The following is a 26,365-nucleotide window of genomic DNA, read 5'->3' as shown; positions in this document are numbered from 1 at the left end:
ATGAGGATCCTTCCAGTGGACAAGTAGTTTTCAACAGTCACCAGCCAGTAATAGGAAAATAGCATCAATGGTTCCAGATTTGAAACAGTTACAGTACAGTTCTTAAGTAAGTAAAGGTTGGCAACACCAGCTACAGAAGAAGCTGGGTGAGGGTGTCAAACTCAAGGCCTTTGGGTCAGATTTGGCCCATGGGGTGCTTAGATCTGACCCATGCGGTCACCCGAAACAGCTAAGGATTGGTTCATGGTGCCTCTGCCAGTGAAAACAGAGCTCAGGAGGGCTGCTCCATTTTTGCTGGCAGAGGGTTGCAAGAGGCTGTCGCAGCCCAAAACAGAGCTCACAAGGGATGATCGTGGCCCTCCTGAGCTCCATTTTTGCTGGAAGAGGGTTGGAAGAGACTGTCACAGCCCAAAACAGAGCTCACAAGGGATGACCGTGGCCCTCCTGAGCTCCATTTTTGCTGGAAGAGGGTTGCAAGAGGCCGTCACAGGTGAAAATGGAGCTCGCAAGCCCATTTTTTTCTTGTAGAGCACTCGGGCCACCATAGGCACCCCTGACATGAGTGACATTGAGATGGCCATGCCCACCCTGGCCATGCCCACCCTGGCCCCCCAAGGTCAACCACAATCCTGATGTGGCCCTCATTGAAATAGAGTTTGACACCCCTGAGCTAGAGCAACAATTTCATTCAAACTTTCTAGAGCTGGGTATTCTACATTCTTCACCATGTTTGTTGACAAGCCCATGGCTGAATTATAGTTACTCCAAACTTCTCCAGGGAAGGAGAAATCTCAATTTCTCAAGGACAGGATTCATCCTTAGTAGTGGGACAGAGATGGTATTCAGCTGGTTCTGACCGATTCGGGCAAACCGGTAGCGGCAACTGCGGATGAGCCCACCACCCATCCCGCCCATCCGCCCGGATATAATGCTGTCCTATTTAGCCACTTTTTTGAGGTTGGGTGCATGTGTGGAAGGTGCATACATGAGCAAAGTGCATTCCCGGAAGGCTGGGCACATGTGTGGAAGGTGCATGTGTGAAGCGAAGCGAGCATTCACGCATGCGTCAAACTGGTGGCAAGAATATGTGAAACCCACTACTGCAGTGGGAGCATTGCTACTGAAAATGGGAGTTCTTTAGACTTTAATAGAAACATGGGTAATAATAGATAACCCCCAAACCCCTGGACAGAGAGTTTTCTGGTGATGGGACATTCTAACATCATCCCTCTTGGCTAGCGGGTAAGTCAATAAGAACATCACATATCATTCACAAGAAGATTTCCAGAATTCTTTTCTAAAGTGAATTCTTTCATCAAATTAAATGAGAACTGATAGCAAGAATGCAGAATATTTTTTTTTCTGTCCAACGTTCTTTCGTTCTCTCTTTTTTACGATAAAAGTAGCTTATGAAAGAATTTGCAGTACAAATGCAACCACCAAGATACACCAATTATTAAATCAAAATCAAATGTAAAAGAACTTTAAGAATTGTCCCCCCTAGGAGAATGACAATATCTGTGTAGGAAACCAATTCTCCTAGATAACCATGGCAAGCCAACCATTATGAGTTGTAACAGAACTTGATTAATTCCCTGGTGTAGTAGCCTTAAGTTGTGGCTGATATAAAGCCTTCACTGAATAATACTTTCAAACAAACAAGGCTTGGGTTTCTATAAGTCTCTGCTCTTTTCCAATAGCTCTTTGCTATTGTTGGTTATTTTTCAATTCTTTCTGAAGTAGAATACAGTGCTATCTCTAAACAGCATGGTCTAAATATAATTAGGCTAGGATCTAAAAGAGAAAACGATCATTGCTCATCGTAATACTTTCCATTAAAATTTATTTCGCTTACATGCAGGCAATTATGCATGTTTTAGTAAACAATGTGCTGGTTAAATCAGTTTCTGTCAAGTCCCACATCTGCACAGCCAGAAAGGGAGAATTCAATGGATGTCAAAAAGTACCTTGACCAATGGACAGGAATAAAAATATAATCTTAAAAACGGCAAGCATAAATTCCCAGACAGAGATATAGTAGAATAATCTAATTAAAAGAGAGTCTCTTTAAAGCATTTCTTCTATGGCCTCATCTAGAGTAAGCATTAATAACTCTATATAATATCCAGTGGTGGGATTCAATCGGTTTGCACTACTTTGGCCAAACTGGTTGTTAAATTGCTGGCTGGCCCTGCCCCTCCCTGCCCTGCCCTGCCCCTTCCAAAAGTCCCCAAATGCCCTGTTTTTTGCTCCCAGGGGGCTGCAGGGAGGCCTACTAGGCCCAAAACGGGGTGCGGGGGGGGCAGCCCTCACACTGTGGCCTGTTTTTGCTCCCAGGGGGGTGCAGGAGGCCAAGTGCTGCCTTTCATTACCCCCAGGCCACACCCACCTGGCCGGTCATTAGGGCAGAGATTGTTAAATTATTTGAATCTCACCACTGATCGTCTTTCTTTCTCTCTCTCTCTCTCTCCTATCATCTATTTATCCATCTATCATCTATCATTTTATCTATTGTTCTATCTATCATTCTATCTATACACCAGCAGTGAAATCCAGCCAGATCCATCCGGTTCATGCGAGCCGGTAAGGCCGGCGGTGGGAGGCTCTGCCCACCCGCCGGGACATCATTACATCCTGTTTTTGACCCTCTGCGCACACACAGAAGGTTCTCCGCATGTGCAGAAGAGGTGTGTGAGAGTGTAGCAAGCATGCATGTGCTCTCATTTTTCCAAACGGTAGCGAAGGTACAAGCATTTCACCACTGATATACATATACATATACATATACATATACATATACATATACATATACATATACATATACATATACATATACATATACATATACATATACATATACATATACACATATATACATATATACATAATACATAGAATATTACTGTTCTAGCCAGGGTTTTTCTTACATAAATCAAGATGTTTGTATTGCCATAGTTGGATGACATCTCAAATCACCACTTTTCAGGCTTTATCAGACATTTTGTGTTGTCTGCTGTGAGACTTAAGGGAGACTAAGATAGATCTATTTCGGCCTTATAAGGCCTCTTCAGTTAGCCACACCCTTATTTTATGACTCCTCCCTGTAAAGGTCAAATATTTATTTTGTTCTTTTATTCGTAGGTTTATATGTGCATTACTGTTCTAGCATATATATATGTCTTCTTAAGTTTTCGCGGGTGTGCATATGCAAAAAATTAAAATCTCGGGTGTTTTCCCACGTCATTGTAAATAAGTTGGTTAAAATATTTAAAATCCTGGTTAAAATCCCAGCTTAAAATCTTCTAAAAATCCTTACAGAGCACTCTGCAAGGTCCTTTAAAACCTCAGCTAAAATCCTACCAGTGACTTTAAAAGTTTTTCTTATAGCAACATTTCGACAGGCTCACAACCCTGTCATCTTCAGGCTCTGTTTCATTTAGAAGCTATGGGTTCTCTGTATCCGACATCGCAACAGAGAACCCATAGCTTCTAAATGAAACAGAGCCTGAAGATGACAGGGTTGTGAGCCTGTCGAAACGTTGCTATAAGAAAAACTTTTAAAGTCACTGGTAGGATTTTAGCTGAGGTTTTAAAGGACCTTGCAGAGTGCTCTGTAAGGATTTTTAGAAGATTTTAAGCTGGGATTTTAACCAGAATTTTAAACATTTTAACCAACTTATTTACAATGACGCGGGAAAACACCCGAGATTTTAATTTTTTGCATATATATATATATATATATATATATATATATATATATATATATATATATATAGGTACATACACACACGCACACACACACACACACACACACACATCAAACAAAAAGGGAAAAATCATTAAAAAAACTAAATCCAATCAATTTCAAAACCAAAACAGAAATAGTTAAATCCCAAGATACAGAGACCAAAAACAATTTAAATAAGCTTTAAATAAATGTAGTTTTAAGTTGTGCAGAAAGTTGGATCTGGAGGTATTTTTTAGCAAAATGGGAGCCATTACAAAAAAAAATCATCAATCTCCTTAGAAGTGGAGGGAACTTTCAGTAAATCCTCCTATAAATGAACAGACTGGATGGCCAAAGTCACCGTCTGGTAATGGATGCCTTGATGAATTCTGGTGGAAACTTCAATGCTGAGTTGTACATGGAAAAAGGTTCCTCTACATAAAAAAATGTAATTGTAGAGACCGATTGCATCTGTGTTTTGTCTCTGTTTTCAATGTTCATCAACATTTTAATATATTTTATATACAGTGGTACAACAGTACTTTTTACCGATTCCAGGAGGTGTGATGAGTACCAAAAACAATGAGTACCAAAGAAATTTTTCACATAAGGAATAATGTAGTGAGAGACAGCTGATACCAAAAAGTTCAAGCTTGTGCATTGAGTATCAAACAAATGATGAGTACCGGGACAAAACGTTCATGTCAAAATATGTTGAGTTCTAAATTCAAAGAGTTTCAAAGCAATTGAGTAGCAGGGTACCAGTGTATAGGTGTGCTTCTTTAGACACAGGGATGCATATACATATGGAATTAAAGATAGGAAATTAAAAAAGAGAGAACATTATCTGGGTGGGATTTCACATTGCAACAGATTGTCATTTATAATAGCAAGATAAAAAATGAGTTAGAAGAAGGAAAAAGAAGGGCTAGAACACTTTTTAGCAGAAGTTGCATGTCATCCCAAATTACATTTACAATTGTAGAACAGACTGGATTTACCCTGATGATACTTTTAAAAACTCTTTATGCCAGTGGTGGAATTCAATTTTTTTTACTACTGCTTCTGTGGGCATGACTTGGTGGGCATGGTGTGGCTTGGTGGGTGTGGCTTGGTGGGTGTGGCAAGGGAAGGATGCTGCAAAATCTCCATTTCCACCCCACTCCAGGGAAGGATGCTGCAAAATCTCCATTCCCACCCCGCTCCAGGGGAAGGATACTACTCTAGGGAAGGATACTACTCCAGGGAAAGGATACTGCAAAATCCCCATACCCTTCCCTGGGGGAAGGATATTGCAAAATCTCCATTCCCACCCAACTCTGGGGCCAGCCAGAGGTGGTATTTGCTGGTTCTCCAAACTATTCAAAATTTCCGCTATCGGTTCTCCAGAACCTGCTGAATTTCACCCCTGCTTTATGCCCACAATTGAATGGTTTTACTGTTAAAAACTGACTTGTTTTATACTGGGCCCACCAAAGGGATCCATGGTGAAAAATTGTCTGATGAGATTTTTGCACCTTATTATCTCAGCGTATCTGAAAATGAAAAAGTAAGTTGGCGTTGATTTTCACAGCTCACAAAATCTGCACCTGGTAAAAATCCATCTTCTCCTCCTGCTCTCCAGTTTATCCTAGGAAATAAAACTTCTACTAAAGTTCCAGAGGCTTTTAAGGGAACTGAAGGGACTGGAGAAAAATGTTCCTTGGAAAATTTCCCCACATTCATCCTTGGTTAATCCTCCTCCTCCTATTGCTGCTTTGACTTCAATAGCACAAGAATTGAGAAAATGTAGAAATACTAAAATAACTCGTGCTATTAGGCTAGCTTGAATGAAAAAAAAAAAATTCCTCTATTGAATCATTTCAAATATTAAAGTATACTCTGCATAGGATCCTTTACCTATATGGGGTCTGAGTGAAATGCCTCTATTGTCCCTCCCCCCATTTAAAAAAAACCCGAGGGGAGCCAGATACCCATTGTACTAACCTCCTAATTGCTAATGTGTTCGTGCATTCTATTTTTTTTTTTTACAATAGACTTTTCCCCTCGCCAATATGCCTTTGAATTGAAGACCTTGTCATGCAGACTACCTACCTGGAATTCATCAAGGGATTCAGAAATGAGTCAAAGCAGATTTGCAGTCAAAAAGAGGAGACTCAGCATGGCAGTGAAATTGACAGATTCTCTCCTTCTCTGAGAGTGTTAATGGAATGGAGTATTGTGCAAAAGAATAGGGATGATGGCAGGTTGCAGATAGACATTCCACGCTGCTTCATTTAATCACAAGCCCCTTTAACATTAAATGGCAACTCGCGTAAGTCAATTCATCTTTGCTTTGTTGTTTTCTGTCTCTCCGTCTCTCTTTTTCTAGATTGGTAGCCTCCAAATGTTTGGGCACCAGGGACCGCTTCCGTGAAGAGCGGTTTTCCTGCAGACTGGAGGTGACATGGTTTCATCTTGCCTGCATCTTGCAGATGGGGTTTCGCTTGTTTGTGCTGCTTGATAGCTGGCATTTTGCAGACTGGTGCCAGTCCACAGCTCTGGGGTTGGGGTTGGGGACTCCTATTGTAGATGACAGGAAAACAGGACTCTTTCCAGTCTTTTTTCTAATTGCTTTCAAAAAGGATACCGTATTTCTCGGAGTATAAGATGCAGCCTTTTCCCCCCTAAAAGAGGGTGAAAATTTGGGTGCATCTTATACACCGAATGTCGCCCCGCCCATCCACTGCCCCCCACCCTTTGGCCTCTGCCTCCCAGCAATTTACCTCCTTGCAGCAAGCAGCAAGAAGAAACAGCCCATTTCAGCTTCAGCACAGCCTTATTAGCACAAGTTGATTGTCCATTGGATCGGCCTCCCGACTCTCAGCTGTTTCAGGTTGCAGGGATTGCCATTGCCTATTGCTGCACGGGCCTCTGCTGCTTGCTGCAAGGAGGTAAATTGCTGGGAACAGATTTTTTTTTTCTTGTGCTAATCAAGCTATGCTGAAAACGAAAATGAAAGTAAAGCAGGCTGTTTGCTGTTTGCTGCAACAAGGCAACATTGCTGGGAGGCAGAGGCAGATTTCTTTTTCTTGTTTTCCTCACCAAAAAAGGTAGGTGTGTCTTATAGTCCGGAGCGTCTTATACTCAGAAAAATATGGTAACTATTATTAGAATTACATCAGGTATTCTATTTAGGAACCAATATCAAAAATAAGTTATATCTTAGTAATTTTCTTTAATGTTCTACTGTATAACCTAATGAAAATTATGCAGTGTTACAAAACCTTTTCTCATGCTGAAAGATACTATTGTAAGGAAGCTTGTTGAAGTCTGTGATTTACAAACTGTATTATCTTACAGCCGATTTGCTTTTGAAGGATACTTCTATTCACATGGCTGTATGTTTTTCACTTGTCAGATCTGGTTGGATGCAATCTATTTTCACAGATTCGCTTACAGCTGTTTTGTGCAGACTTATATTTATCAAAAGCTTTTTATTAGGTTTTCAACAAGGCAATGTTTGCCCATGGAAAGATCTGCTGTCATTTTTAAGGTGTGAGATAATAACTAACACTCCATTAATCCAAAAATCCAAAATAGCGTATGTGCTGTATGCCATTTCTCAAACGGAGACTTCTTTTCCTTGCAACATTGTACATTGCATTGTGATCACGAAAGTGCAATCTTTGCCAGTTGTTTGAGATCTTTTCTCTCTTATTTGTGCATAAATAAATGTTAACATTTTTTTTGCAATCAGATGGTTTTCTTCAGCTTTATCCTTCACAATTTTATAGTACACATTTATTTCTCAGGACATTTCTATTTTCCCTAGCCCAGGAATGGGAAAAGCTCTTATTAGCTCCGATTAGAAGCAAATCAGACATAAAAGCATTTTATGCCTGCAAGGCTTTAAAAAAAAACTTTCCAGTGATGTTAATGAAGACTTTTAAAGCCTCATTGGGATGCAAAAGAAGTGCAACTAGATAGAGAACAGGTAACATGCCTGTACTTAAAGCCTTGTGTTTAGGATTAAATTTAATGATGCAATTATACACAATTATATAATTATCTATATACATATACGTGGCCTCAAACACATTATCACCCCCCAAGTAGATTCCCTTCAAGCCAAGGGAGCTCACTTCCCACGCTGTGAAATATTGCAGATGATTTAAAAATGGTCAGATTGCAGTCTACATTCTCAGTTGATTGGTATAGTTAGGATAGCAGATTCTGACTAATGACTTTCACAACTTTATAAGGAAGTCTAGTTGAACTGGTCTCTGTCATCTTCAGATGATAAATGTGATGCACTGTCATGGAAAACAGGATAATGCAAACAGAAATGTGTTTTCTGCTATTTCCCTGGGCAAATTCATAGAGATATTAGGGATATGCATTATTTGGGAGAGGGAGGGGGTTGCGATTTTGTCGTGCTCCTAGTTTTCTTAGCCAGTGAGACTTTGTGTTGTAGTTTTGGTATTATTTGGGAAGAAAAATGACTGACAATTCATGGCATTGTTCTCTTTCTCCTTTATTTAAAGAGCCATGGAGTCATATTAAGCAAGAAGTGCAAAATGATATAAGACAATCCAAATGCACAAGGTTTCGGAATATTTGGAGATCATTAATTATGTATAATGATGTACAAGCCACGGTGGTGCAGTGGTTAGAGTGCAGTACTGCAGGCTACTTCTCCTGACTGCCAGCTGTCTGCAATTTGGCAGTTCAAACCTCACCAGGCTCAAGGTTGACTCAGCCTTCCATCCTTCCAAGGTCAATAAAATGAGGACCCAGACTGTTGGGGGCAATATGCTGACTGTGTAAACTGCTTAGAGACTGCTGTAAAAGCACTGTGAAAAGGTATATAACTCTAAGCGCTATTGCTATTTGCATTCACAAATAATGCACAGATGTAGGCTATAAACAAGGGTAGCGAACCTATAAAGAGCCTTGGTGGTGCAGCGGACTAAAGTGCTATTAAGTGTTAGCACTTAGCTGCCAGCTGCCTGCAATTAGTGCAAGTTCGAATCTCACCAGGCTCAAGGTTGACTCAGCCTTCCATCCTTTCGAGGTAGGTAAATTGAGGACCCGGATTGTGGGGGCAATAAGATGACTTTGTATAGAACAACATTGCTTAGGGGGTGCCCGAAAGCCCTAATAAGCAGGTATATACAAAAAAAAAAAGTATGCAGGCTATTGCTATAATGTATTGTAAGCCGCCCTGAGTCTACAGAGAAGGGTGGCATATAAATTGGATAAATAAATAAATAAATAAATAAATAAATAAATAAATAAATAAATAAATAAATAAATAAACAAACAAACTCACCTAAGATTTTTCAAAGAGAATCACCATTGTTCCCTGGTATGCTTTTAGCTTGCAGTTTTTCTCTCTCTGCTTCTTTCAGCCCAGCCTGGTTTACAGGTGCTCAGGAAACAATATAATGAGCTTAGTTTTGGCTTATTGCAATATGTGTGAACTCAGTTGGTGTGCTTGTCATAAAAATGACTTCTTGGATTAAATGTTATCTACTGGGTATGGTAGTAATTCAGAATCAGGGAAATCTTTTCAAATAAATTCACCGCATCTGTGGTTTTGCAATTTAAACTGTATCTGTTGATTCCTCTTACTTCATTCTGCAATGTACTTCTTGTGGGAAAAAAAAAATCATTCTTGCGATAAAAAAGACACTTCATACTAGAAGCGTTTCATATGTTCTGGGGAATACATACTATAAATCATCAAAAAATCATGCTTCTGAGTAGCTGTGGAAACTCAGTAAAGCATATCTATTTATCTCAATGAAATTTCTGTGCAAAGATTGCTATAGGGAGTCTTCGACTTAGAACAATTCATTTAGTGGCCATTCAAAATTACAACAGCACTGAAAAAGGGATGTATGAATATTTTTCATACTTATGACCGTTGCAGGATCCCCATGGTTACGGGATCAAAATTCAGATACTTGGCAACTGGTTCATATTTATGACGGTTGCAGTGTCCTGGGGTCATGTGATCAGCTTTTGCGACCTTCTGACAAGCAAAGTCAACAGGAAATTCAGATTCACTTAACAACCATGTTGTTGTTGTTGTTAGTTGCGAAGTCGTGTCTGACCCATCGGGACCTCATGGACAACGTTCCTCCAGGCCTTCCTGTCCTCTACCATCCTCTGGAGTCCATTTAAGTTCATGCCTACTGCTTCAGTGACTCCATCCAGCCACCTCATTCTCTGTCGTCCCATTCTTCTTTTGCTCTCAATCTTCCCCAGCATTAGGCTCTTCTCCAGTGAGTCCTTCCTTCTCATTAGGTAGCCAAAGTATTTGAGTTTCATCTTCAGGATCTGGCCTTCTAAAGAGCAGTCATGGTTGATCTCCTCTAGGGCTGACCAGTTTGATAGCCTTGCAGTCCAAGGGACTCGCAGGAGTCTTCTCCAGCACCATAGTTCAAAGGCCTCAATTCTTTGGCGCTCAGCCTTTCTTATGGTCCAACTTTCACAGCCATACATTGCAACTGGGAAAACCATAGCCTTGACTATACTCACTTTTATTGGCAGGTTGATGTCTTAGTAACAACCATGTTATTAAGTGCAGTTAAGAAATGCAGTGATTCATTTAACAACTGTGGCAAGAAAAGTCATAAAATGGGGCAAAACTCACTTAACAAATGTTTCACTTATCATCATAAACTTGGGGCTCAATTGTGGTCGTAACTCAAGGACTCTGGTATTCTGTTACCAGTTACCAATTTCTATTAGCACCAATAATCTGAGTCAAAATGCAAAATTGGATTCACAGTTCAAAGTTGCTTGTAGATACAATTTATTCCAATTAGTTTCTAGAAATTAATTCCAAATTAAGTTTCATTTCCCTCTTATGTTTCTTTGGAAGATGTATCAAGGTAATTGTAAATTCCCATAATTATGGAGCATGCATTTTCTATGGAAATTATAAAAAGCTTGACTAAGTTGTCAGCTTTATGAGATGTAAACTTTATGAAATATCAAATATGTGGAGCTGGATCTTTCTGCTTTCTATATCGCCAAATTGTATTTTTATTCTTTTCCTGCCATCAGTTCTTCGTTAATAGTAAGGACAGGAAGTATGGAATAAATCATTATCCTGCTGAGTGATAGACTTCCTGGACTGGTTTCCCAGGCATCTGAGTAAAGGAGAAAAACAAAAACTTACCATATTTTTCAGAGTATAAGATGCACCTTTTCCCCCCTAAAAGGGGGTGAAAATTTAGGTGCGTCTTATACACTGAATGTAGCCCCACCCACCCACTGACCCCCACCCTTTGGCCTCTGCCTCCCAGTAGTTACCTCCTTGCAGCAAGCAGCAAGAAGAAACAGCTTCTTTCAGCTTCAGCATAGCCTAATTAGCACAAGTTGATTGGATCGGCCTCCTGACTCTCAGCTGTTTTGCTCTCAGCTGTTTTGCGCGGGCCTCTGCTGCTTGCTGCAAGGAAGTAAATTGCTGGAGCAGATTTTTTTTTTCTTGTGCTAATCAAGCTATGCTGAAAACGAAAATGAAAGTAAAGCAGGCTGTTTGCTGTTTGCTGCAACGTGGCAAAATTGCTGGGAGGCAGAGGCAGATTTCTTTTTCTTGTTTTCCTCACCAAAAGTCCGGAGCATCTTATACTCCGAAAAATATGGTAGTTGATTGTTTTCATCTGGTTCCATACTGTTTCTATGTCTTTAAGACATGCAGGCAGAACTCCATCAGGTAATTCCTCATCACTGAAGGTTCAGGCCAGAATTCATAACTGCATTGTAGTAAAGTTATGCTCCCTCACTAGGGTTTATGAAACAGGTCATAGAATTCCCTGCCTTGATATACATTAGTGAAAAAGTGGGTGGAAATTGTTATTCTCATGGCAGCAATCTACTCCGGTATTTCTCAACCTTGGAAACTTAAAATACGAGGACTTCAACACTCAGAATTCCCCAGCTAACAAGAATTCTGGGAGTTGAAGGCCTCACAGTTTGAAATGGCTAAGATTAAGAAACACTGATCTATTCACATTTGGAAGAAAAAAATTAGGTAGGATTTTCAGCATGAATGAGACAGAGGTGAGACTTCTGATGTTCAGTTGTAGACGGTTTCAACCAGTGGTGGGATTCAATTGTTTTTACTACCGGTTCTGTGGGCATGGCTTGATGGCTGTGGCGTGGCTTGGTGGGCGTGGTAGTGGAAAGATACTGTAAAATCTCCATTCCCACCCCACTTCAGGGCAAGGTTACTGCAAAATCCCCATTCCCTCCTGATCAGCCGGGACTCAGAAGGCAGAGAATAGATGGGGGCAAGGCCAGTCAGAGGTGGTATTTACCAGTTCGCCGAACTACTCAAAATTTCTACTACCAGTTCTCTAGAACTGGTCAAACCTGCTGAATACCATATCTGGTTTCAACCTTGGATAGAGAACAGGACCACAGACAGCTATATGTCCTACAGCCTTCAAACATTCAGATGTTGATCTGAAAGAGAACTTCACAAGCATTTCTTGGTCTCAAATATAGTTATTTTTTTTTAATTTAGGACCATAACAAAGCCAGGTCCTTGTTTGCACGACAGATGTACTAAGAAATTGTTAGAAAAAGTGAGAAAATAAAAACATCAAATTGGAAATTACTTTAAAGATGGACATCTCTAGTCCTTACTTCTCAATCACTCAGTTATTGATGTAATAATGGCAGTTTAATCATTAAGCCCTGCTACTTTTCTTTTCTTTTCAAATAACATTTGCTGACAATTACATTGAAAAAAGAACAACTGAAGGGGACTACCAACATATTTCCCTTCAGGGCAGAGAGTGGAAATTGTTATAAAAGGAATTTTATCACACACAAGCTTCTATTTTTTTTTTACCAGGAGCCGACATCATGGCACCTAATGATATTTCCTTTTCAATAGACTGAGAAGTACCCTACTAATGAGTCACCATGGGTGAATAAGCGGCAATATAAATTCATTCAATCAATCAATCAGTCAATCAATAGATCCCAACCAGTAGTGGGTTCCTCTTACTTTTGCTACCTGTTCGGAACCGGGAGCACGCGGGGGGCACTTTTGCGCATGCACAGCGTGTCCATGATGATGTCCGGGCAGGTGGGTAGAGCCTCCCGTCACTGCCACTACTGATTTGCCCCGGTTTGGGGCAAACCGGTAGGAACCGAGCACTGGTCCCGACCCTCCATTACTCTAGATTCATCAATTCAAATTTTGTCTTCCACATTTTAGAAAGTTGACAGCAAGAGGGTTTAAAATGTTTAAAGAGAAACAATGGTAAGATGGTAAACATAATGGTTGTCAGTCATGAAGCTACTTTTTTTCTATTCCCTTTGAATCAGGTTCACCCTACAGAAACATGGAAAAAGTTAACAAAGTAGGACGAAAGTGTTTATTTATTTGATCAAGTTTATACAGCCACTCATCTCACAGAGATAACTCTGGCTGATAGACAACAATCCAATAAAACAGTAAAATAAATAAAACAACCATTACCAATGCCCATTATATAATAATTATTAAAAACATGAAAACGGAACTGAAGCAGGAGATGAGCATAATAGAGAGTTTAAACAATACAACCAAAAGACGAACAGAGGTAGATGCAAGCATTTCGTATTGACTCATCAGGACCTACATTACAATAACACGGTTAGAATCAGCCTCAAATATAAGATCTAGCAAGAGCATTAATTAAGCCTATAATGTTTGTGGGAAAACAACCAATGGGAAGCCTTATACCTACGGGAAGCATAGATTGACATAAAGCTGTTTCTGCATTCACAAGGGAGGCTTCAAATGGTTAATGGCAACCGCCTCAGCAAACAGCAGGAAACCAGAGTTCTGATGGCATAGTAGAACATTAAACACAGAGTTTTGATCCACCTGATGACCCGTAGATAGTAAGTGTCTTGCAATGGCCAAAAAGGACACTTTATGGCCATGATTTGCTGTTGTTGTTGGATTACTGAAGACTGTCTGGACCCATTTCGGAAGATGCTCCTTTATTCTGAAAGCCAAACACCTATCAGTTCTGTTGATGTAATTATCTCTGCAATTACAAACAAATTGGTAAAAAAATTGTTGTTAATAACAAACAGACCCATCTCATTTCATCTATCCTCTATGGTAGGATCCCCAGTCCAGATGGCATAATATGGTCTTGAGAGACCTTCAAAAATTCAGAAGTGATGAGTTCAACCTCATCTCTTGGGAGAGAAGATTCCATAATATGGGTGTCACAGCAGAAATGACAGAGTGCTGCCTGAATGCACAGACACAGGGGAGGATTGACTGCTGACTGGCAGTGCTGTTGATAAGCATCCAATCTCCTCTGATGAGAAACAGCTGTCTACTCCACTGATCCAAGGGCAAGTAGAGTAGAATGTAGGCAAGCCCAGAGAAGGGCTGCAAGGTTACTTGGGAGGAGGCCACCTCACAAGGAACACCTGTCACAACTCACTTAACAAATGTCTCACTTAACAACATAAATGTTGGGCTCAACTGTGGTCATAAGTGAAGGACTACCTGTATGGTGTAGTTCTTGAACCAGAGGGTCCCCAGATCAAAAACCACTTAGTCATGCTAGGGGTCATTGGAAGCCTGTTGTTCCCCATTCGGATGCTCAGTTTCCAGCTGCTGGGACAGGACATCCATAGTATTGTTTAATTCACCAGGAGCAGAGATATAAAATTGGAGTTCATTGGCATACTGATAAATGCTCATCCCACTGGGACAGATAAGTTTACCCAGCGATCTCATATAGATATTAAATAGAAGAGGGGACAGCACCAAACCCTTTGTCACCTCACTTAGAACGACCAAAGGCAGGATTTCTCCTTCCTTATCACCACCATCTGGAATCAACTCGGGAGAAAGGAGGTGAACCAGCACAAAATTGTGCCACCCACCCCCAATCCTGTCAGTCAATCCTGAAGAATATAGTGGCTAATGGTATCCAAAGCTACTGAGAGGGCAAGTAAGCAAGGGTTGACACACCACCCCAACCACTATCCTGCCCATGCCGGAGATCATCCAAAAGGTCTGAAATGTGACTGGAAAGGATCCAGATAATCTGCTTCATCCAGCTGTTAGAAGACCACTTCTCAGCCACTTTCTCCCCAAAGAATGGACAATGGGTGAAATATCAAGAGGCCCAGTGATGGCTTCTGAAACAACAGATAAACTTAGGACTTCTTAAGTGGTAAAGGAACAACCCCTGCACTCAAAGAAAACTTAACTACCATCTAGGACCAACTCACACAACACTTCTTAAATTGCTTTCACAGGTCAGAAGGCACACAGGTCTAAACAGCAGATCTTAGGATCCTGTCCACATCCTCATGCCCAACAGGTACAAACCATTCTTGGATAACTGGGCAAAACTCCACCCTGTGCATCTTCTTCGGACCTGCAGCATGCAAGTGAATCAGAATGATTTTGTCTGACATTCCTGCAAAAGGTTCCCTGGTCAGGTCCTCATGTTACCTGAAACAAGGCTGTGGCAATCTACTGATGCAATAAGGAACTAAAGAAATATTGTTGATTCACTCATCCTATTGATTATCTTCACTAGGTCTTAGTAATGTCTCTCATCTGTGTTCAGTTGAATTCATCCTTAGTTGAATTCCAGTGGCACTTTAGGCATCTTTTCTCCCATTTCATCTCTCCCAATCACAACCTGTGATAAATCCATGAGATGGAAGAGGTTATATAGGTGCAAAGCAATCCAAGGCCTCGGGCACCTTATTCCAAATGGCAACCAAGGCCTCAGAAGGACCATGCAGCAGATCAACAGGAATAAATCCCAGCTCCCTCTGAAACCAAGTCCATTAATTACTGGGGGACTGTCTAATGCATGGGTATCAAATTCAATTTCATTGAGGGCCACGTCAGGGCTGTGGTTGACCTCAGAGGGCCAGGTGGGCATGGCCAACTTGACACCACTCACTGGGTGTGGCTGATCTTGACACCACTCCCCAAACTGCTGGCATGTGTGTTATGGCCCGCCAGCGGCCAGCAGAGCTGGTAGCAGATTCAGAGAGTGAGAAGGTTGGGGAGAAACATGGACCAGTCCTGGAGACTGGGGAAGGTTCAGACAAGGACTCTGAGTCAGAGGCAGAAAGGGGGCCAAGGCCATCTTGTAGTTCTTTGCTGCCTCTGGAGTCTCCAGAGTCTGACATTAGCGAGGTAGAAGAACAGTGTGAGCCTGCTCCCAGTGTGTGCACGCGCAGAGCTGCAAGGAGACAGGAACAATTAAGGAAACAGGGTCAACTTGGGAGTAAGGCTTGGAGATGATTGGGCCCTTCAATAAGACATAAAAGAGAAGCGAACAGGACGTGAGCTTTTGCAGAAAGCAATTAGTTCATCTGGCTGATTCACGATTTGAAACTTCTGTTTGTGACTCTGTGCCAAGTTTGGCCTTGCCCTGTGCCTGGAAATTAGCTCTTTGGCAGCGTTCCATGTGACATAGGTGGGTGTTGATAACCTTTCCCTGAAAAACTGTTTATCAAGCTTTGTGGACTGTAAATGAAAGTAATTTACAGCCGTAGGAATTAAGGTGTTTGCCGGGACTAAGTTTGTGCTGTTTAATTTCTAAGGAAACCTAGGTCAGAACATCATGTTTCCTCTTCAAACTGGGTAGACTGGACTGAAGCGATGTGGACCGGCCCCTTACATTTTCCAGGACAGTCCCATGGGCCGGATCTGACCACATCATGGGCTGGATCTGGGGTGTGGTGCAGTCTTCCTCAACCTGAAGCCTTCTAGAAAAGTTGCATTTCAGCTCTCATAATTCTCAATTAACATGTGCTTGATGTATATGTACAGAAGGATAGCAAGTTATGACCAGAATATATTGAAGAGTGCCATCTTGGGAGGGTCTTTGGCTGGATGTGTGGTTGCTGACACAGGCAGCCGAGATAAATGGACCTCTTGGCAGCTTCGGGTTTTCATAAAAGTGAGCCCTAACATCACAATAACTAGTTTGTACCAACAAGCTCCGAGGTGCACTAACTGATGTTGCTTTAGCCTCGCTTCTCTCATAATCTGGAATTTCCTCAATTTATCCTTCTCTGGAGAAGATTATTTCCCATCCATGTAAACATTTCTTTCTCTCTGGCTGTAATGAGCGGTTTCTAGCTTTCTTCTGTTTACCAGCTGGACTCATTTTCCACCAGCTCCCAGATGCACCAAAATGCAACTCTGTGCAACACAACCACACACAGCTGTTCCCAATTAAATGTTTAAAACCACTCAGCCAATTAGGGGGAAAGAGAGCCTCCAAAGCAGATGCTGGAATGGAGCATTTTATGGAATCATTTGCCCTGATGAGTTCTGATGCCCAGGCAAACCTATATTTTAATAACTATCATTCCTTTCTGTTTTAATACTCAAAAATGATGAAGAAAGGATTTCTTCACCCCGGATTGGGGTGGGGGGAGAATCTAATGGCTTTCTTCAATTTAAATTTTTTGGGCACTTACCAGCCAAAGTGAAGCACTCAGAAGTCCTGCTATTTCAGTGGGAGAGATGAAAAAATACACTTGGCTTTCCAAATGAAAAAAAAGGGGGGATATTTAGAACTTTAAATTTGGCTGGTGCATGCACCTTTAAATCTAATTTAAAGAAGACATTTGCTTCCCTGCTCGCTTTTTTTAAAAAGTGGCTTTTATGACCAAAAGGTATATTTTGAGAAAACAGAATCCTTGTGGAAAGTTACATGTTCCAGACATTAAGACTTTATTCCAAAGTCTTAAAACATTCAATATACCAGAAACATACAGACTTCTTTTAATGCGAGTTGCTAAGACATTCATATTCTGTTTAGCTTTCAGTCCAGTGTGAGTTTCTTGTCTTCTCTTTGATAACTCTTTGATTTTTATTCTGTGTTGGTCTATTTTTTTTTTTTACCCACAATCTTGCTTGCTTGATTGGAAGCTGCCTTAGGGACTCTTTTTATGACGAAGTAGCAAGATATTATTGATTAAGCTTGGAGGAGGAAAAATAAGATGAGATGCATAAATTGGGCGACTGGGACCAAAATGTTATCTGGTTTTACATGAAAGATCTGCAACAGAAGATTTCTGTGGTTCTCATTTGTAGAACAGACCATACTTGATGCAGAGCTTCTTTGAACTCACTGATCTAAAAAATTCCAGGAGTTTGACCAGCCGGCATGGCATCATATAATAAACTAAATGCAAAACAAAAACAAAACACTGGTGCTTAGTGCCATATGTTAATCTTTTTTCAGTATTTCCCAGAATAGGAGAACATGTGGGAGAAAGACTACATCAATATGCAAGTGATATCTACTCTGTCTCATAGAAATCAACACAATAGGTGTTGAACTGTGCTCCATTCAGATTAATATACGCTCATTTTATCATAAATCACTGTGTTTGAAGACAACTTGTCAGTCACTGCTTTTAATATTCTCCCTCAGTTTCCATATCCTCTCCTTAAGACATGGGCAATTGTAAACACTGGAAGATATTTTATAACTCCTTCTTGTTTGAAAGTCTGTGCTGAATACCTGGCCCCTGGATCTTCACATGGATTTTTAATAAAGCCCTGGAGATATGTTGATTCAAATGCTCGACCGTCATCCTCCCAAGGGACATGGTGGCTCAGTGGCTAAGACTCTGAGCTTCTTGATCGAAAGGTCAGCAGTTCAGCGGTTCTAATCTCTAGTGTCACGTAATGGGGTGAGCTCCTGTTACTTGTCCCAGCTTCTGCCAACCTAGCAGTTCAAAAGCACTTAAAAAATGCAAGTAGAAAAATAGGGACTATCTTTGGTGGGAAGGTAACAGCATTCCATGTGCCTTTGGCATTTAGTCATGCCGGCTACATGACCATGGAGACGTCTTCGGACAGTGCTGTCTCTTCGGCTTTGAAACGGAGATGAGCACTGTCCCCTAGAGTCGGGAATGACTAGCACATATGTGCAAGGGGAACCTTTACCTTTGCCTTTTACCATCATCCTAGTTCCCAAGAAATCCTTCATCAGGGAGCTGAATGACTACAGGCCAGTGACATCTATAGTTATGAAGACTTTTGAGAGGTTAGTGTTGGCCCACCTGAAAGTCATCATGGATCTGCTGTTAGATCCTTGCAGTTATCCTACTGAGCAAATAGATTGGCAGATGATGCTGTCAATTTGACACTGCACTACATCTTGAACATCTTCAGTCCCAGGGGACCTATGCACAGGTCCTTTTTGTAGACTTCAGCTCAGCATTCAATACCATCATTCCAGAAATCCTTCACTCCACACCGATTCAGCTCACTGTGCCTGTTCATATTTGTAGAGGGATCATCAGTTTTTTGGCAGATAAAAAGCAACAAGTGAAGCTAGGGAAAATTAGATCTAGTACCCGGATGTACAGCGCCTTCCAGGGCTGTGTGCTCTCTCTGTTGCTCTTCCTTGCCTATGCCAATGATTGCATCTCAAGAAAATCCTCTGTTAAAGTACTGAAGTTTGCATATGATACAATGGTCATTGGCCTCATTTGAGGTGGTGATGAATCTGCATATAGATGGGAGGTTGAACAACAGTCCCCTGTGGTGCAGCCGGAACAATGTAGAGCTGAACATGATTGAAAATGTAGAAATAAGAGTGGATTTTAGGAAGAGTCCTTACTATATTCAATAGCATAGTATCAGCAGTGGAATCCTTCACATTTTGGGGTTCTGTAATCACCCAGGATTTGAAATAGACACTTAATATTAGAACCATTATTAAAACGGCACAACAAAGAATGTTCTTCCAGCATCAACCCAAGAAATTCAGACTGACCCAGGAGCTATTGATACAGATTTACAGATGAATTACTGAGTCTGTATTTGTACTTCTATAACTGTCTTGTTTGGAACATCAACCAAACAGGACAGGTATAGACTCCAACAGATAGTTAAGACTGCAGAAAGAACAACCTGCTTTCCATAGAAAACCTGAATATTACGTGGGTCAGAAGGAAGGCTGAGAAGATATTTACAGACCACTCACATCCTGGACGTAAGCTGTTTCAACTCCTCCCCTTGGGTCAGCAATACAGGGCATTGCATGCCAAAACAACTAGACCAAGGGACAGTTTTTCCCCTCCTTATGACATTTCACTTACAATCATAATGTCAGACTTCGATGCTATCTCAAAATAAATGAATTTCCAAACTGCCAATCTTTAAGGAAATCTTTTCTTTAATTGAGCACAGCAACCAGATCATGACTCGATGCGGACAAGACTGACCTTTTGCCCCCCAATCCCTCCCTTTCCGATCCCCAAATCTCTGCTTCTCATTGGCTATCTTCCAAGTCATTCTCCAGACTTCTTGTCTCGTCATTTCCCAGGAATGTCTCCCCCCTCCTCATTTCCACGACAACCTGGCTTCAAAGGGATTTAGCAGGCAAAAGTTCAGAGCTTATCTCTCTCCTCTCTATGCCAGCGCTGAGGCGCTGACACATAACAGTAGCCCTGTGGCCACATGATTGGAAATGCCATCACTCTGCTAAACAAATAATTCCCTCAACGCTGTCAAACTATTTACAAAGTCTGCACTACTATTAATCTTCTCATCGTTCCCATCACCCATCTCCTTCCACTTATGACTGTATGACTGTAATTTTGTTGCTTGTATCCTTACGATTTTTATTGATATTGTTTCCTGATTGCTTATTTGTACCCTATGACTATCATTAAGTGTTGTACCTTATAATTCTTGATGAACGTATCTTTTCTTTTATGTATACCAAGAGCGTATGCACCAAGACAAATTCCTTGTGTGTCCAATCATACTTGGCCAATAAAAAATTCTATTCTATTCTATTCTATTCTATTCTATTCTATTCTATTCTATTCTATTCTATTCTATTCTATTCTATTCTATTCTATTCTATTCTATTCTAAATGTAGTTGGCAATAGGGTTGCATTTGTGACTGGTTGCAGCATCCTGAAGTCCCATGATCATGATTTGCTTTTAAAAAAAATTATTGCAAAAAATGCCCATTGGGGAAGCTGCCTTTGGTTAATGACCACACTTGCTTAACAACCATGTGACTCACTTAATGATGGGTATAAAAATTGTCATAAAATCAGATCTGATTCGGTTTAAAATCACAACGAGTTATGGAAATTCCAGTCCCAATTGTGGTCGTAATTGGAGGACTATCTATATACATTTGTTTCACGCCTAGAAAGTGAACTTCTATTTGAAGATTCTTGGTCTGCATAGGAATTTGGATTTTGCCTGGATCTGATGCATTCCCTTTGCTATTATGGAATATTGCATTCATAGAGGTCCTTACTATTAATGTCTGTCACTGTGTCGTTCCCTTTTCTAGATGAGTTTAGGATTTTTAAATCTATAACTTTGTTAATTTTTTTAAAATTTTAAAATGATAAAAAACTAACAAGAACTAATATTTAATAATAATATTAAAAATGATAAAAAATGATATTTAAAACAAAAAAAGGAGATAAAAAGAAGAAAAAGACAAAGACAAAAAGGAAAAAGAAGGAAAATATAGAAGTAGGTTCCAATTTTCTTTACAGCAGTTACAAGTATAGATGTAAATTAACCTCTTGCTCTATGATTACAGAATGACTTACATTTTTCTCTGTTTTTTTCCTAATGATCAAAACCATATATTATACTTTCATTTTTTTCTGTTTCATGCAAAAAGTCTCTAAGGAGTTTCCAGTCAGCATCAAACTGAGATAATGTTATTTCTCTGATCACTTTTGCCACCGATAGCCTCCCACCGACGAGTACGCTCCCACAGAGAGGGGCTCCTCAGGGTGCCGTCGGTCAAACAATGCCGACTGGTGGCCCCCAGGGGAGAGCCTTCTCTGTGGGGGCACCTACCCTCTGGAATGAGCTGCCCCCGGAGATACGGAGGATCCCGGATCTACGCACCTTTCGCCGTGCCCTAAAAACGTTTTTATTCCAACAAGCCGGGCTGGCCTAACTCTTTTAAATTGTTTAAATTTTTAAACTGTTTAATTATGGGTTTTAATATAGGGGTGCTTTTAATTGTGCGCCAAATTAATTTAATCAGATTTTAATACTGTTTTTAAATTTTGTGTTTCTTGTGTTTTATCTGTTGGCTGTTCACTGCCCCGAGTCCTTTGTGAGAAGGGTGGTATATAAATATAAACAATAAATAAATAAATAAATAAATAAATAAATAAATAAATATTTCTGCTTTTGTGCATATAATAATCTCACTGCAGTTATCATACATAAAAACAGATACTTATGCTTTTTTCCCCCAACTGTTCATTGAAAATCTGAAAAGTAATGTTCCATTTCCAGTTCTGTTTAGTGCAGAATATATATTATTGATAGAAGTCCCAAGTCATGTTGTAATTTTAGATTCTGAGGAGCAAAATTTGATGGGCCATTGGTGTAACCAATTCAAAGTTAGGTAGGTTCATTGAAATGGTTCTTCTAACTAACAATGCGGGATTTTATTTACTTGTGTATTATGATAAGATATACATGAAGGGTAGATGTATACAAATGAAATTTCAGACATAAAAGTGACTTCATAAAAACAATAGAGATTTTTTTTTTAAATTAGATTTATATGCCACCCTTCTCCGGAGTCTCAGGGCGGCTTACAATGCGTTAAGCAATAACGCTTAACAACTTGTGTTGTTTTTATTCAAGTTTATAATAAATGTCATTGTAACATATTTGGCACTTATCGCCTGGTTATATAATTGAGAAACAGTGAATAAATGGAGCAGCAAATGTTATTAAAAAGAATGATTTCTGTATTGACTCTACCATTTTAGTGTCTCTTCCCCTAAAAAAGAAAAACAAAACCAAATCTTATAATGTGTTTTCACAGTTTTTAAACAATCCTCTGCTGAAATTATAAATAATTGAAGTCCAATTATACAGCTTCTGTTTTCAGCTACATGTTTGGAAACTGGATTGCTAATGTTCTTTGTGGTCTATCTCTTACCTGCATATCTGTTATCCATAATTTACAGGGAGCAATTTAAGTACTACTCAAGAACTTGGAGGTTAAGTGCCCAGTCCCAGCCAGACACGTTGTCTTTCTCAGAAGAGGAAGAAACTTGCATTTTGGATGCTATACACCAAGTGTTGTGACTGCTAGATGGATAATGTGCCATCAAATCATTTTTGACTCTGAGTCAGTGGTAGGTTGCCCCCGGTTCGGACAGGTTTGCAAGAACCTCCTCCTCCTCCTCCTCCTCCTCCTCCTCCTCCTCCTCCTCCTCCTTCTTCCTTCTCCTCCTCCTCCTCCTCCTCCTCCTCCTCCTCCTCCTCCTCCTCCTCCTCCTCCTCCTCCTCCTCCTCCTCCCTTCTCTTTCTCCTTCTCCTTCTCCCTTCTCCCTTCTCCCTTCTCCTTCTCCTTCTCCTTCTCCTTCTCCTTCTCCTTCTCCTTCCTCTTCCTCCTCCTCTTCCTCTCTCTCTCATTTGGGGTCAGAATGGCAGCACATTGTGGGGGCGGGGTTTATTGGTTTTTGTACTGAGGTTTTACCTTGTAAGTCACTGTGAGTGAGTTATGCATCCATATTTTTTTTTAATAAATGCATATTCCCCACCCACCCACCCACCCACCCAGCAACAGAGGAAGTAGCTGTGCCCACAGGGCTATAGTCCCCACATTTATATTCCAAACTGAACCAATGGGACTGTTGTCTCTACATCTCCCCATAATAGCTTGGTTAGTAGCCAGTTCAGCTCATCAACCCTTTTGAGAGCACAACTGTCCTTCAAAGTCAGGATTGAACTTCTTTTCTCCTTTTATTTCTCTTTTTGCTGACTCACACGAGCAGAATGGCAGACCACAAAAACCCTATGCCACAGTGAAGTCTCACTGGAATGATAGTACTGATTAGTTTTTGAATATCCTTACCTGGGTGCCAAGAATATCCTGCCTTCCTTGGGTCAACTGTTGCGAATCCTGATGTTGCAAGAGATCTGCTTGTTAGACTCTGCTTGTTAAAAATAAGGTGCCATAACTGGCCTTTTACAATACTGATGACCAATTTATGGCTTTATGACTTGGCGATACTGTATGTACTGTAAGTAGACTGATTTATAGTTGCTCTGTTTAATTTCCTGCTGGAGTCTTGCTGTGTTGTGAAAAAAAGAATTTATCCGTGTGGGACAAAGATGATTGAGGGCATCTAAAAAACTCTCCACAGAATTGGTTCTAATTAGATTTGGATGGGATGTCACCAGGAATGAACAGAACTGTAATTTCTAACTAAAATTATTTTAAAAATCAAAACTTTCCCAAGAATGCTACATGGATGTGTTCCACAAAGAAGACACTAGGACCAAACCTCAACTAGTAATGGAAGTAACTTTTTTAAAATAAATACTAATAGATTATTCAAATTTATATTATTTTATCCTCTTTACCCCACTCCCCACCCCATAAAAAACCCCGCCATGTATTCCTGCTTGTATTTTTAGGGGGAAACCCTTTAAAATAATACTTATTTGAATAATATGATTTTTTTAATTGCAAGTTTTGGAAATGAAGTAGGATGGATTTATGAATATCCAGGTCTGAACAATACATTCCTGGATATTTTGTACATATCAGCTTGTCAATTTGGGATTGGAGTAATTCGTATCTCCTCAGGCTCTCTATTTGTGGTTTCCTGAGGACAATATTCACAGAGCAACCTTCTAAAACGAATGTTATCAAGGAGCATCCTCTAACTGTCAACCCTTTCCCTTTTTCTTTCTGCTGCTCAAAATTAGATCATTGAAATTTAATTATTTGGCCATCAAAGTTCATAGTTATGCTTTTCAGAAAGGGAAATAAAAGGCCTTTCTTCACTTCTATCCCATACAACATATTTGCAGCAGAGATTTTCTCTTTTTTTAAAAAAATAATCTTTATTTACATTTCATTTAAAAAGAAAGGACAAACAACATAAAATGACAAACATAACAATACAACAATAAATATACGAACTTCCATATAGTACCCTAGTAAACACGTATTCAGTACTATAACTCTAAATTATATTCCGGAGAAGGCAGAACATCTTATATCTCTTAATGCATCACTTAGGTCTATCCGACCACACTTATCTTATATAGTATATATTTCTCTTCCAATACCATTCCTCATCTAATGTGGGTTATAAATTCCTCTTTTCTAACCATTTATAGAATTTGTCCCAAACTAAACCTACTTGTGTTTGCTCTCTATCCTGTAATTTTTTAGTTAGCGTATCCACTTCCGCACATTCCAAATTTTTTTTTATAATAGTCTCCTCTGTTGGGATATTTTGGTTCTTCCAAAATTGAGCGTATATCAGTCTCGCCGCTGTAATGATATGTAATGCCAAATACCATAAGTCCTTTTTTATTTTTTCCGGTTTGGAGCCGAGCAGGCATGTCTCTGGTCGCCAGTCAATCTTTAACACTAATATCTCATTAAGCCATTTTTTGATTTTCCCCCAAAATATCACTGCCTTCGGGCATGACCACCGTTGGTGATAGTAAGTGCCATGTTCCCCTCCACATTTCCAACAATCTGCCGATTGCCCTGAGAACATTTTAGCTAGTCTATTGGGCGGCAAATGCCACCTATAGATCATTTTATAGATATTTTCTTTATAGGCCGTAGATACAACTAATTTCATATTATCCCACCAAATCTCTTGCCATTTATCTAGGTGTATTGGGTACCTAAAATTCTTCCCCCAAGCAATCATAGAATCTTTGACTATTTCTTTACCTATCTCTAATTTCATAAGCAATTTATAAGATTTTGAAATCATATTTGCAGCAGAGATTTTCTCTTTGCACCCTGATAGAGAAGCATCTGTCACTGCCTAGGATTGAAACTTTCGAATGGGAGGCGAACTTTTTCATCTCTAGGCCACCAGGTCATTCTGCATTCTGCAGAGTTGTGGCCCCAACGAGGTTCATTCTGGAATATTAAGCTACTGAACACATATTGTTTAAAGCAGGGGTGTTGAACTCATGTGACGTATCACAACTTTTTCCTTCTTTGCTAATCCAGGGGTGGGGGTGGGCAGCGCCTGACACATCTGGTCCATGGGCTGCGAGTTTGACACTCCTGGTTTAAAGCATGCCTGGAAGAGAAGTAACAAATAGTTCAGTATTTATGGTTCTTCAAAACTCTATTTTATCCGTACATTTGTAGCATTTATATGAGCCTTAAGGAAAATGCTGGGATTCCTGGGGTAAATGCCAACCTAGGCTCTAAATCTGTTTTCAAAGTGACCCTTCAAGTTATTTTAAAACCCCAAATTTGTTGTCACCATTTTATCCTCCTGGCTTTAATTGTGCAAACTTTGTTGGTCATGTGTGGCTGGCACAATCGGTGAGTAACTCCAAGTAGATCAATAGAGCAAAACTCTTGCTGCAAGACAAAATCAGATCTGATGGACCTCTGATTAAGAGAAAGAGTTGGATGACTGGAAATGTAAAAAAATCCTTACTGAAGATGCATGACAAATCTCTCTTCTGAGGTCTATGTAATTTTCATCCAGGTTTTCTTCAAATCCAATTGTTTTGCTTTGTTTGTTTTTATCATCTCCTCAATTAGATTTAAAAAACTTAGCAAAGGTAGGAGTCATGAAAATTCCTGTGAGAGCAAGTGAGATTCACT

Source organism: Pantherophis guttatus, chromosome 6 (genome assembly GCF_059756535.1).
Source record: "Pantherophis guttatus breed Tessera chromosome 6, ASM5975653v1, whole genome shotgun sequence".
NCBI classification, from domain to species: Eukaryota; Metazoa; Chordata; class Lepidosauria; order Squamata; family Colubridae; genus Pantherophis; species Pantherophis guttatus.
Note: the sequence above shows the minus strand (reverse complement) of the source record.